The following is a 9,540-nucleotide window of genomic DNA, read 5'->3' as shown; positions in this document are numbered from 1 at the left end:
ATTCATTCAAACAACCTGTGGATTTTCATATGATGATTCTCCAACTATCTTGCATGAAGATAATAGTACTTATATTGCACAGATGCAAGTTGATTTCATTAAAGGCAACAAGACAAAGCATATTGATTCAAAGTATTTTAGTTATACTCATGACTTGATTACTGATCAAATACTTATAATTAAGAAAATTAAATCTATAAATAATCTTATTGATCTCTTCACCAAAGCTCTCCCATTAAGCAACCATCATCGACTTAATTATGGCATTAGTATGCGGCGACTTGCTTTTCTTGAATAAGAAAATTAATGAGCTCTTTAAATAATTGAAGAAAATGATGTTGTATTCTTTTTCTTTCATCTATAGTTTTGTCCTTATATAAAATAAGATTTTCTTAGATAAGGTTTTAATGAGGCAACAATTATTGATCTTGCAAGATTATAGAAAAGTATAGATCATAATTCTATACAAATTTTATATTATGTAAATATTATGATGAGCGAAGAGGAGTCTTGAGATCATTAAATGTAGCTGGCACTCTCCATAATATTTATTGTAGACTACAGTAATTACTGTAGCTACACTATTTAGAGTCTAATGGAGAAGTACTGTTTATCCTCTCTTCTTTTCTCTTCTTGTATACGAGACACAACCAGATCAATAGATTTTTGAGTGTGAAGCTCTCTCTCCTTAAAAACCCTCTTGTGTGTATGACTTACTACTACTCTTGTGTGTGTGTATGACTTACTATTACTTTTGTGTCTTTCTAAATATTTTCAACAAATAGTTGGAGCATTTTCAAGAGTAATTTAAATGGTGCTTTGCATTGAAAGGAAATTGTCAACTATTCTTGCCGCGTTTCAACTAGTATTCGGCGGCTTTCTCACTGATGGACAGGGTCCCTTCCCTACCTTCCCTCCCCTTCCAGGGCACCTTCCATGTCCATCTAGTAATCTCCTATTTATTATAAATATTTAAAGAATGATATGTCTTAAAATTTGTAAAAATGAATAGATCATACAATGTTAGTAAATTAATCAACCGATAAGTTTTACTTAGAAAAATCTCTTAAAATTTTCTATAGTAATTTGAGAATTTTTAAAAAAGAAAAAAGTGGTTTTTTTGGAAACTTTTTATTCTCCATTATTACTAACTTTTTTTTTTTTTCTTTTTTTAATTTAAAACTATTACTTCTTTGAAATCTTGTAGTGTATACATGCACATTTTAAAAATTTTATATATATATATATATTTTAATAATATCAAAAATTTAGAATAAGCTTCAATGTAAAAATATATATATTTTTGATCTATTTTAGACTATTTTTTAGCTATATTGTCTCAAAGAACAAAATAGTTGCAAATTCTATATGAAAAAATAAGTCTAAATTGATGTGAAATCTTTAAAAAATGTGAAAGATAACCAAGTCTTTAATAGTATCAATTAATTCAAGCAAGCCTATATTTAAAGATATATTAGAATCATAGCATCTATTACTTATCTTATCTAAAAAAGAATATTTTTTTTTAATGCATAAAAAACCTTCAAAAAAATCTCAACACTAGCAAATAGCAATATACAAATAATATGATCATTATCTTTGTTCATTAGGACCTCAAGTTCTATATCCATATAGATACATCAATCATCATCTTTGATGTTATCTTTATCCAAAGTCCTATCAACAATCACAATCAATTAAATGATCAAACTTCTTTCTTTCTTTTTATCATTGGTGGAAAAATATTATGCAATCAATATAAAAAAAGTCCAATCTATAGTTTAAGAAATCTATAAATTCTAACATTTTTTACTTAAAAATTACTTTATCTTTTATGTTATTTATATAACATAAATATATATTTGATTAAAAAATCTTAAGTATTTATGAAACTTACACATTGACTTTTTTTCTTTCTAAAGTTTGATTTTAGAATCATTTACAAACTTGAAAAAAATCACAATATTGCTAATAATTTATCTTATATATGTTCTAAGCATCCATATCCTTCTATTTAGATAATAATTTATTTGATATAATTTTTTTTTCTTTAAAATTATACTAGATACATCTCATTTTAAAATACCTCCATATAAGAATATTTCTACGTAATATGCAATACTAGAAATAAGAACACATTGTACATTGTACAATTTGTTTCTTAATCAAAATAGTTTCTTTTACTATTAGGAGAAAGGTCAATTTTTTTTTTTTTTTAAATTTTTTACTTGAAATGATGCATCACATTTTGTATATTCTATATAGACTTTACAGGTAATAATTTCTTTTAAAAAAATTGTTTCATAAGATTCTTAACATTAGATTTTAATGCCTAATAATATATGCTAATACTTACATACATTTCATGTCTTATAATAATTGCAAATAATTAAGAAACTTCAACAAAGTTATTTATATCAAAATTTTGATTTTTTTATTAAATATTTTTTAAATTAAAGATTATATTTTATTTAATTATTAACAAATATGGCTTGAAAAAGTTATAAATATCACTTGGTTGCAACAAACTATGCAATTAAGTGGATAAAGCCTAAAGTCCTTTGAAATAACATAGTCCGAGAAATGCTCAATTTTTAATAAAATCCATCTTTATTTAATAAGGTTGCCACTTATATATTATCAATAACTAACACACATATGTAAACTATAATAGAACATTATTTTTTTTTGCTATAAAACTTTGATTTTGTATTATCTAAAATATAAAAATCAAGCCAAATTTATAAATAAAATTTTTATTGCTTCTCTTTAAAAGATGATAATCTAAAAGTCTATTACATAAGTTCAATATTTTTTTTAAGGCCCTCTTTACATATAAAAACGTCTTTTAAGATTTTGACATGATATATTCTATTTAAACTTATACACAAATTTATTTTATTAATTCTTACTAAATAAGTACTCTCCATTACAAAATCAACAATGCCATGCATAAATATCTTCTACTACATCCTTGCAACCAAAGTTAACAACTTAGTGCTTTTAGATACAAAATAATTTTGCATCTAATAATGTTTAAATATCCAATAATGTAATTGTGTTACTTAGATGTCTTTGTCCAATTGAGCCTAATACTATGTGATAAGTAACTAACTATAATAGTTTTAATAGGTGCAAATTTTTATTCTAGCAAGTTCTAATCCAAATGCAATTGTTTATTTTGAATTCAATTTATACTATCTAATAATGCCATCTTATTAGTAGATATCAAATATTTCAATTCAAATACCACCACTATCAATATTAATAAATTCAAACCATATTAGTTTTTATATAAATTCCTAATAATACCAAAATCTAACAATGTTGCCACAACTTGCAAGCTTCTTGCTGTACTGTACTGTATTACTTCTTCTTTTCTGTACTACCTGGGTTGTGCACTAAATGAACAAGTATCTTTATTGAAATTTTTCCTTTCATCATGTGAGATTTTGTTATCTCAAAACAAGTTTGTATCTTGTATTTTCTTTAGCACACTTGGAATGAAGTGATCTAGTGCCATTGCTTTTTGTAAGTCAATCATGGTTGAGGTCCCTCATTGAGCTTCACTCTAAGTTTTTTAAGTGTCTGGATTCATACAAAGTGGTTTTATGATCTTCTTAATTCTTGTTAATGGTCACCTCCAAGATGCAGCAAAGTCGTATAGATCGTCAGACCGAAAAGGACACATCTTCATGTGATAAATTCAGTTCAGTGAAATCGTTTAAAGAAAGCATCCCTTCCTTTACACGTTCCTGGTGAGTGAGAAGCATTGGTTGGTTCAGTTATCACTTTTGCATAGTTCTTCACAAAAGTACTGTTCAATATTGATATTCTTTTGAGAATGTTGCCTCTCTTGTCGAAAAGTTGAAAATAAAAGTCAGAGTTAACTACAAGAATGAGGACCATAATGCCGCCAGGTTTGAAGATCTTATCCAAAGATTTTTCTCCTAAGGTTTCAGCCAATGCGAACTTTTTTTTTAGTCCAACTCCTTTACCTGCCTGGGTAATTTATGTTCTAAAGTTATTGCTTGTAAAAGATCTCTGAAGAATTCTCACACGAAAGAACCCGACACACCCTCTCCAACTCATCTTCAAATTCATGAAACTAAGCACCACAAAAAGCTCACTGCCTTCTGTTCTATAAAGCAAATCTATCTCTTCTCAGCAGCATGAGTGCTACCTCACCTTTTGGGACTTTGCAAACTCCATGAAGCTGTCTGATTAATGACTTTGATGAAGGGGAGCATGCAACCACGGTTGAATTTCACCCACTTTAAGAAAAAATTTCAGTAAAGAGAGGCGTTTATTTAGTGCGGGGACCAGACAGTGCGGAAAAGTGCCGCTCCAAGCCCCAATTCAAATTGAACAAAACTGGAATTAGATAGGTTATCACTCCAAAGGACATTTTTGCAAAATGCAGGGATAGATTTGCTATTATTGAGGGGTATTCTTGATATTTTGGAAAATTTCAAGGGCATGTGTGATATTTTTCTTATAAATAAATTGTGATTTCTTCAGTAGATTCATAAATTAAAGTTTTAGATAATTAAAAAAAAATTGATTATATGATACTCTCATATAGTTGGTCTTTATATTATTTAATATAACTCCAAGATATGAATATGAATATTTAACATATTTTTTCAGAAATATATATATATATATATATATATAATGACATATTTTGTATCATATATTATATTTTTTATAAATAAAACTGTTGACTACAAAAAAATCATATTTTTAGTAAGTAAATAAAAAAATAATAAAATAAAATTGTATGAAATGGAGATTTACATTGAATTAATTTTTTTTGTAATATAATTTTTTTTTTTGTATTTACTTCTGAATTGCTTGACACAATAATATTTTGTCTTGTAGTAAATGAAAAAAATTGAATTGAATGTAAATAAATTTTAATGCTTTTGAGCAATAAACAACATCATTTTATAATAGTGACTTATTTTTATTTTTTTAAAATCTATTGTAGCTGTTATTTATATAAATGTGAAAAATGTTAAACTGATTTTGCTTAAGTTATGTATATAAAAATTAAACTTAAAATCTCTAAAACTTTAATTAACTAATTTTTTGATGAAATATTAATATTGACACATAAAATTGATTGCTACTGCTGTTTATGTAGATGATACCTATTTATACTAAAAATTTTGAATTATTGGTGTCCAAAAATAAAGTAGTTCCAATTTATACAAAATAAAAATAAATAAATAAATAAACCAATTTTCGTGATTTGGAGGGTAGATTTCATTCTTTATTCGATTTGGATGTGTGAGAAATCAAATCAAATTTATAGTTTTTCAGTATTTCAACTTCTACGACACAGGTATGTTTACATCAGATTCAGTGATTATAGCACTTAAGATCGGCAGAAATATGAGCAAAGTCAAAAATGAGTTAGGTTTTCAACAACGGACGCTAAATTGTTACAAGCTACAACTGGTGTACGATCTGCGTTGTTAATTTACGAGCTAACGCATCATTTCCTGTCACCAAAACATGAATAACAGGCCTTAAATAATTTACAACGAATATCACAGTTTTGAGTAAACAATAAGAGCCAGCGAGTACTATGTTCTTGCAATACATTGCACTGGGATAGTGTTTCATATCATGAGGCAAGGATCTTCACCTAGAGTAGGGATTATCTACTGATACTTACTTTGAGACTGCATCGCTGTTATTTTCGACGTAACAACTGCATGACACATACCAAAATATTTACCTGAAAGGTTGCCACAATTGTACGTAGAAAACATGCCTTTCGGAACCACATAGCTAGCTCTAAGTAAAGATATCCTTGAATACGCAAAAATCCTGAGATCCATCAAAGCAGGATGTCCCGGTAATTGAGATGTAGAAAGGCACAGCTCGATAAGAGGCAACATTCTGAATTCGTCACCCACATTCACTTGGAATGATACTGGAATAAAATCCCCACATATTCCGAACAGGTGCACAGCTCACGAGTGCAGCGACTACACTTGTAAAGTTCATTTTATCGTCACAGAAAATAGTCAGCAGACGAGATAGTCACAATGGAAAACAGGAACGGTGTTACTGTGTAAAAGCATCACGGGGATTGATGTCTAAATAGGACAATCAAACCACTCCACTGTTTAACACTAGTTCGCTGAAGATTAAATGGACTAAGATAAACTCCAACAATAAACAATACAAGAGAATGCTTCAAAACTGGTGCTTTACTTTCCAGAATGTACCACTCCTGAAAGGAAGTGCGAGCAAGATTAGGCGCATGTAACATGACTTGATGTTCCCTCAGTAAACTGGAGTCTTCTCGACGTCCTCCACCACGCTAATCTTGTGAGGCTTAGCAAGGAAGTCGGTAAATTCCTGGAACGGCGACTTAGAGAACCGAGTTTCTCTCCAGAGATCAGGGGTCAAGAATCCATAGGTCTTCAGGAGGCACTCAAAAGTAGCCTGAAAATCAACATTTACAACCACAGGTAGCTTGTATCAAAACACAATTATCGCTAGATTCAATGCTTTGATAATCTACATTTCAGAGTACTTCGGCAATCCGAAGAAGTTAGGATGTAACAGTATCTTCAACAAATGGTCACAAATTTGGACCACCTCAATGTCTTGCCACAAACTTCTCAGCATTAGATAATAGATTGGATTGATGGCAGAAATTGTGATTATGATTGAGTTAAGTGAAGCCACTTAATGGATCAACCATGTTCGAACACAATACTAGCAACCCTAATCGGAGAAAAAACAAAAAAAAAAAAAAAACAAATCAAAACAACACAAAACAAAAAAGCAATGAAATTCACAGGGTTCTATAGCATCGTGTAACGAGAAACCCATTCTCACCTTGACGAAGTTTCCAAGGGTTTTAGTCGACCCGCGCGAGGATGTGAACACGTCTTCAGTACCGGCGAATTGCAAGACCTTTTTGGGCACACGAGCAGCCACAATACCAGAACCTCTGGGGGCAGGGACCAGCCTCACGGTGACGGAACCACACTTTCCAGTGACCTTGCAGGACACGGTGTGGGACCCGTGTTAGACCATGCATAGGCTTTTTGCGTTGTGAGTTGCAGTCGAGAGGAACGTTGGCGCGCCGCTGGATCGAGCTTACTAGTCTTTTTGGATATTTGGAGATCCCAGGGTGTTAATGTGAACCGAACCTTTCTCTTGGATGTTGCAGAACTTCCCTCTCCTCCTTCTCGTGCTCTTCATTGGAACTGGGGCTTTTCCAAACTGTGTGACGTAGCCTAGCCCTGCAACCTGCAGTTTCCATGCGCTCCGTACTGTGGAACAGAAGCAGTCATCGTCTCAGAACGCAAGGTTTAGTAAACGTTATCATGTCAAAGGCATAACCTAGAACACAGCCGACATTTTAACGCATCTGTTCTATGAGTGAACTCATCGTGAAACAGGTCCAGGAAAACCACTGAGACCTTCGTGAGGGTCGAGTGTCATCGAACCCAACGACCCTGTTGAGCTTATTAAAATGTGTATTGGGGATGGGAAGAAAAACTGTTGAGAATCATGTGATATGAGAGCTGATGAAGCGCGTCATGGATGCTGACGTGGGTTGCTCACACACCGGGAGTAAAGTTGGTCTCCAAGAGCAAACAGAACAAATTTCTTTTGGGGGACAAGAGCAGACCTCTGCAAAATGGCGTGCCGGCTGAATGTTGGAATTTAGTGAGCTCTTAGCAAATGATGTTGATGCCTTGCTCAGTATCGTCCATGACAGAATTAAAAGATTTTCGGATTGTAGCGACTCCTTAACTCGCATGTACTATTAGATTTTCTTTATCTAGTCCTAATCCAACGTGCACACTAGCTGAACGGAATCCTCTTCCTCGGGCTCCTGCTGGAGAGAATTGTAAATCAACAAGAAGAATGCGCATGATTCTATCCCGCAATAGTGGTCTAAACAATTGAAGCTAAATGTTGCAACATAACTATTGCATCGTAAGTCTGACCACGGTGGAAATCTGACCAGGAGACTGATATCCGACCACAGATGTAGATTGATTTCTAGAATTTATTTGCACCCCAAGTCTTTTTCTAACATCCAATTTCGCATTGCATATCGACTCGGTTTTCAACCCTTGCGTTCAAAACCAGACTTAAAGCACACACACTATTCAATGCACCGGGTATATCCCGGCTGTGTCGAAAAAAGAAAAAAAGAAACAAAGAAACAAACGAGACTCAAAGTGTTGAAAACTCCTCCGAAAGAATGAGAATTCCTGCAGAGACTCAAAAGGAGCCATGGTGACCAATCGTAGAATAGTAATCTCACAAGTCCACCAGGCCGAACAATGCCGAGGATCATCAGGATCTGTCGGGTGTTTCAAAAGCTACATCGGAGGCTTGTCTAGTTTAATCCGACACCACCCGTTCAGTTTCATGAGCTAAAAATTCATGTGGATCACTCTGCGTGTGTTATTGGCCTAATCTCCATCAGAATTCGACTAAGAAAAGAGATAATATGCGTACCTTATTGCTGCTTCCTGAGCTTTCTCGTGTTTAGAGTGGCAAAATTTGGCAAAAACATAATTCTTAGGATGCGCACTACTGGCACATCTGTCGTGTGAAGGGTACAAAGATTTTAGAATTATGATATTTGGATCAAATTTATAAAAATAGTCCATAACGTAAGTAGGAAGATGTGTTCTCCATGGCATTGCCCATCAGTCAATCCACATTCATGATCGGAGGCATGGTCCATGATGGACACAATACTTTCGATCAGCTACCGTCAATAAAATCCCTGCAAGATCGTGGAATAGATAAGTAATGACTCGATCAATTCAGTCCAGAATCATTCTCACCCCCCTATCGAAATGAAGATCGTCAACAATGTAGCAGCGGCAATATTGTCTGCAAGCGTTTCAGTTACAACTGATACACTCAATCCTTATTGACCTCGAATGTAAGACGAATGGAAGAACATCCAAAAGTCTTTAATTCCATGTGAAGTAAAAAAGCGCGATATTGTGGCTGGGTCGGTGCACTTCTTGGAGAATAACGGCAAGTTGTATCCACGAATCAGGGCATGAACCAACATGCAGTTGGCGACGCAGCCAACACATTCATGACTCCAAAGCCTTAACGCTTGCACAGCGAAGCGGAAACTATCACAACCAGGGGATGGCAAGTATTCAAGACCCTCATTTACAGCTCACAAAAAGGTATATGAACTTGTGAATAAGAAATCATCCGTCGATCCGAAGCAAAGCACGAGGAGAGTTTTGGGCTTTGGCCGAAACTGGCAATTCCCCATCTGGAACCCTTGCCGAAAATGGCTGTTCACCGTCTGGAAATAACTCGGTTCCGCTGTGAGCTCATCCAGCCATTGCACGCCATCAGGAAAAAAGTGTGACCACAGAACCCAACGGGATCTTCGATTCTGCACTCAATGCGGAACAGTAGGAGCCGATCGCGCAACAACAGCGGGTGTTGATTCCAGTTCTGTTTCTAAAAACTGGTAAGGAATCTGCACATGCAAAATGAACACAGCCTTGACTG

General features: G+C 33.6%; 1 long non-coding RNA gene across 1 annotated transcript; it reads right to left on the bottom strand.

Moving 5' to 3' along the window:
- Nucleotides 1-5,899: 5,899 nt before the first annotated feature.
- On the bottom strand, nucleotides 5,900-9,169 carry LOC112276397 (uncharacterized). Its single transcript, XR_016500623.1, has 2 exons — nucleotides 6,865-9,169; nucleotides 5,900-6,465 (listed from the first exon to the last, which is right to left on the bottom strand). It is a non-coding gene; the product is annotated as an uncharacterized LOC112276397 (long non-coding RNA).
- Nucleotides 9,170-9,540: the final 371 nt, after the last annotated feature.

This window comes from Physcomitrium patens, chromosome 24 (genome assembly GCF_059467195.1).
Source record: "Physcomitrium patens ecotype Gransden chromosome 24, ASM5946719v1, whole genome shotgun sequence".
NCBI lineage: Eukaryota > Viridiplantae > Streptophyta > Bryopsida > Funariales > Funariaceae > Physcomitrium > Physcomitrium patens.
Note: the sequence above shows the minus strand (reverse complement) of the source record. Positions and strands in the feature narration are given on the sequence as shown.